This window comes from Asparagus officinalis, chromosome 7 (assembly GCF_001876935.1).
Source record: "Asparagus officinalis chromosome 7, Aspof.V1, whole genome shotgun sequence".
NCBI classification, from domain to species: domain Eukaryota; kingdom Viridiplantae; phylum Streptophyta; class Magnoliopsida; order Asparagales; family Asparagaceae; genus Asparagus; species Asparagus officinalis.
Genome location: NC_033800.1, coordinates 46,228,762 through 46,234,479, shown reverse-complemented (window position 1 = coordinate 46,234,479; position 5,718 = coordinate 46,228,762).

Here is a 5,718-nt window from a genome sequence, read left to right as displayed (position 1 = left end):
ATAACCTATATGTATGTATGTGGCGTGTATGCGTGTGCCTGCATGCATGAGCTTTTCATGGAAAAGTGCAGCTTGTTCAAGTCTCAACAAAACCAGGACTGTTGTTATTCGAAAAGAATCAGGGAGGATCATGTTCAGGTCAGGTCCCCTTCTGGATAATATGACCCAAAATAAAAAAATAGTGTTGTTATTTGACTTAGCATATGAAGATAAAACCCACCTACCTCCCTACATTCTAGCCCAATTATTCCCTAACCTAACTCCCTAGTACACCAACCATTAGCAATTTTATATTAATATTGGAAGGTTATAAATGGAGGAGTGGTGATGGGTGAATGCATCAGATAGAGAGAGAAAATAGAGAGAAGAGGGAGAGACAAAGAGAGGGATTCAGAGTTTATTGCAGCAGGGAGATTCAGAGACACAGAAGATGTCTATACAAAAGTAGATAATAATAATACTGAATAAATACAGTAAAGACAAAGAGAACAACACACAAGGATTTAACGTGGTTCAGTCAGTATGACATACGTCTACGGGCGAGAACAACAGAGAACTTCACTAATCACAAAATAGAATATTACAAAAGAGATCACTCTCTAAACCCCACAAAAGAATCACACATAATGCATTAGATAGAGAGAGAAGTCAGAGAGAAGAGAGAGAGAGAGAGAGAGAGAGAGAGAGGGAGTTAGTTTCTTTTTCGGATAGAGAGAGAAGTTAGAGAGAAGAGAGAGAGACAGAGGGATGGAGGTAGTTTCTTTTTTTGTGTGATTCTTTGGTGGGGTTTAGGGAGTGATCTCTTTTGTAATATTCTTTTTTATGATTAGTGAAGTTCTCTGATGTTCTCGTCCATGAACGTAGGTCATACTGACCGAACTATGTTAAATTCTTGTATGCTGCTCTTTTTGTCTTCACTGTGTTTATTCAGTGTTATTATTATTCACTTTTGTATAGACATCTTCTATGTCTTTGAAGGCCCCCACTACAACAAGCTGGTATTAGAGCCTGGCTTATGGTACTATTTACTAGTACGGCCACTATTCATAATTACGATTACTGTTCACAATTACAATTACTGTTCTAGTGGGATTCAAGATATTTTTGCATAGTACGAAGTGGAGAAATTTGATAGGAGAAACAGTTTTAGTTTGTGGAGAGTGAAAATGAGGTCTCCCCTAGTACAACAAAGACTATTCAAAGTCTTGTCTGGAAAGGACAAGTTGTCAGACTTCATGCCCGATGATGAGAAAAAAGAGCTGGAGATGAAAACGCATAGTGTCATACAACTCTATTTGGCGAATGAGGTCCTACACGAGGTTGCCAATGAAGATACTGCTGCCAACTTGTGGCTTAAGTTGGAGAGCTTGTACATAACGAAATTTCTAATGAACAAGTTCTACTTAAAGTAACGCCTCTTTACCCTTCGCATGAAGGAAGATATACGGATTAAAGACCATTTAGATGAACTTAACACTATTCTTATGGATTTAAAGAATATTAATGTTAAAATTAATAAAGAAGATCAAACCCTTATTTTGTTATGTTCATTACCTCCTTCCTATGAGAATTTTATTAATAACATGTTATATGGTAGAGATACATTTTCTTTGAAGGATATCAAATCAGTCTTACATTCAAAGAGTTAAGGTAAAAAGTGTCTGTCATAGGAGGAGAGGATCAAGCTGAGGGCTTGTTCGCTTGTGGTTGTCCTAAAAAGAGTGTTGGTGATAGAGGCAAATCTAGAAATATGTCTAGATCAAAGTCTAGGCTAAGAAAAAATATTGGATATTATTATTGTCCGAAGTATAGGCATATAAAACCTAATTGTCCAGTACTCAAAGCAAAGGATAATTCACAGTCGAAGTCTGGGGAGATGAAACCTTCAGTTGCCACTATAATTGAAGAGTCTTCTAGTTCACATGAAGTTCTTTCAATTAATATTAATACTCATTCACAAGACGAGTGGATTCTTGATTCGGGTTGTTACTATCATATGTGTCCACATAGGGATCAGTTTGTCACATATTAATCTATTGATAGTGGGAATGTCTTGTTGGGAAATAACATGTCTTACAAGACTGTTGGTATTGAGTCAATTAAGATTAGAACCCATGATAAAATTATTAGAACATTGAGCAATGTCTGACATATGCCAGAGTTAAAGAAGAATCTCATTTCTTTAGGCACCATTGACTCAAATGGTTTTAAGTTTTCGGCTAAAGGTAGAGTTTTGAGAGTTAGTAAAGGCTCTCTTGTTGTGATGAAAGGAAAGAAGATAAATAACCTCTATGTCTTTGAAGGTAGCACAGTGACATGTGCTGCAGTAGTATTATCCTCAGATGATTCAAATTCTGATACTACACGTTTGTGGTATATGTAGTTAGGGCATATGAGTGAGAGATGACTAGATGTATTGAGCAAATAAGATCTGCTTTGTGGTCAGAAAACTAGTAAGCTAGACATTTGTGAGCATTATATTTTCGACAAACACCATAGAGTCTTCTTTAGTACTGGCATCCGCAGAACCAATGATACTTTAGATTATATCTATTTAGATGTTTGGGGTCCTTCTCAGGTTCCATCGAAAGATGGAGCTCATTTTCTGTTAACATTGATTGATGATTATTCCAGAAAAGTTTGAGTGTATCCTTTGAAGCATAAGAGTGATGTGTTTGCAACCTTCAAGCAATAACAGGTTATGATTGAGAAGAAAATTGAAAAAAAAAGTGAAGCACTTCAGAACTGATAATGTGATAGAGTTTTGTTCCGCAGAGTTTGATCAATTCTACAAGAATGAAGGTATTGTACATCATCATACAGTTCGGCATAAATCACAACAAATGGAGTTGCAGAAAGGATGAACAGAACACTTTCAGAGAGAGCTCGATGCATGCTCTCTAATGTCGGTTTGTCAAAAGACTTTTGGGCCGAGATAGTCAATACAGATTGCTATTTGATAACGAATCTCCTCATGTAGCAATTAATTTTAAGACTTCAAAAGAGGTATGGTCTGGTGCCCTTGCTAATTACTCTCATTTAAGAGTATTTGGTTGCTCTGCTTATTTTATGTTAATGATGGTAAGCTTGAACCCAGAGCAAAGAAAACTATCTTTTTAGAATATGCTACTGGGGTGAAGGGATATAGATTGTGTGTTCTGATGCTAAATCATCTAAGTTTATTATTAGTAGAGATGTTACTTTTGATGAAAAATCCATGTTTTACCCAAGAAAAGACTTTGTTATTGATACTACAGGTACTGAAAAGGAATCTAGCAAGCATGTGGAGCTAGAGACATCAGCTTCAAAGAGAGTGCTTGATGACGCTCATGTTGAACCAGTTGACACTATGAAAAGTTTTAACTTCAGATGCCGATACACTGCAAGAGAAATAATATAATATTATCATTGGGAGAACAAAAAGGTAGATCCGACCTCCTTAACATTATGCAGATGTGCTTTCTTACGCTTTGAGTATAGCAGAATCGATTGAGATTCCAGAGCCTTCTACCTATAAGGAGGCTATTAATGATAATAAGGCTGCAAATTAGACTGTTGCGATGACTAAAGAGATGTAGTCTCTTCACAAGAATCAGACATGGGAGTTAGTAAATACACCAAGGGGAAAGAAAATTGACTGTAAATGAGTTTTTAAAAAGAACGAATGAGCTTCGGATAAAAATTTTATAAGGTACAAGGCACGATTGGTAGCTAAAAGCTACAATCAAAAGAAAGTATAGACTTCAATGAAGTATTCTCTCTAGTTGTAAAACATACCTCAATCGGCATGTTGCTTGCCATGGTTGCTCATTTTAATTTGGGGCTTCAGCAACTTGATGTGAAGATGACTTTTCTACATGGTGAGCTTGAGGAGCAGATCTTTATGCATCAACCAGAGGGGTTCATTGTTAAAGGTAAAAAAAACTTATGTGTGCAGGTTGAAAAAATCTATTTATGGGTTGAAACAGACTCCAATACAGTAGTATTTATGATTTGATACTTTCATGTTTGAGCATGGTTACACTAGGAGAAAATACGATAGTTGTGTTTATCATAAAAAGCTCAATGATAGTTCTTTTGTGTATTTGCTTTAGTATGTTGATAGCATATTGATTGCAACTAAAAATATGTCAAAAATAAACGATTTGAAATCTCAACTCAAATATGAGTTTGAGATGAAGAACTTAGGAGCGGTAAAGAAGATTTTGAGGATGGAGATTCACAGGAACAGGCGAGAATGAAGTTTATTCTTAACTCAGAAGAAATACATCAAGAAGGTATTGGAGAGATTTGACATGCTTGATGACAAGCATATGAAGACTCTGCTTGCTACTCATTTTTTGTCTTTTAGCAGGTCTGTCATCTCAGACTGAAGAGGAGGAGAAGTACATGTCTTGTGTTCCTTATGTCAGCGCAGTTGGAAGCATTATGTATGATATGGCCTATACATGTCCAGATATTTCACATATAGTTCACAATTGTGAGTTGGTATATAGATAAGCCTGAAAAGGCCTTTTTGTAGACTGTGAAATGGATACTTAGATATTTAAGAGGATCTGTTAAGTTAGTTTATATTTTGATAGGAACACAAATTCAGATTGCAGAATACTTGGCTATTTTGATTCAGATTATGTGAGAGATTTGGATAAGAGATAGTTCTTGACAGGTTATATATTCACTCTTTTAGGTAGTGTTATTAGTTGGAAGGCGACTCTATAATCGACAGTTACTTTGTCTACCACCGAGGTAGAGTATGTGGCAGTAATAGAAGCAATCAAAGAAGCCATTTGGTTAAGAGGTTTGGTTAAAAAACTCGGCTTACACCAATGTGTTATTACGATATTTTGTGACAGCCGAAGTGCTATACATTTGACAAAGCATCAAATATATCATGAAAGAACAAAACATATAGATACCATGTATCATTTTATCAGATAAATTAAAGTCATTAAGATTGAGAAAATTAGTACTGCGGATAATCCAGCAGATATGATGACAAAGCTCGTACTTTCGTGCAAGTTCGAGCATTGCCTCGAATTGCTTGGAGTTCAACACAGTGGAGGTTAAGCCCGTAAGAGGTTTTTGGCACGACAACAAGAGTGAAGAGAAGATCTTCATATTCAAAGTCAATGTGAAGATTTATTGTTATTTGACTTAGCATATGAAGATAAAAAGCACCTACCTCCCTACATTCTAGCCCAACTATTTCCTAACCTAACTCCCTTTTACACCAACCATTAGCAATTTTATATTAATATTGGAAGGTTATAGATGGAGGAGTGGTGAAGGGTGAGAGAAGAGAGAGACACACAGAGAGAGGGAGTTAGTTTCTTTTTTGTGTGTGATTCTTTGGTGGGGTTTAGAGAGTGATCTCTTTTGTAATATTCTCTTTTGTGATTAGTGAAGTTCTCTGTTATTCTCGCTCGTGGACGTAGGTAATACTGATTGAACCACGTTAAATCCTTGTGTATTGTTCTCTTTATCTTCACTGTGTTTATCCAGTGTTATTATTATCCATAGTTGTATAGACATATCTGTGTCTGTAAAACCCTCCGCTGATACTCTCTTATATGCTTCTGAAAGAGGTGCCTTGGTATGTACTACTAAATCCGTACTCATCTTGAAACAAAGGTACTAAGGGATGCAACTCAAATTAATTAATTATTTTTGTCTTATTAATTACCTTGAGTTTACATTGTAATTTACATTGAAAAAGTA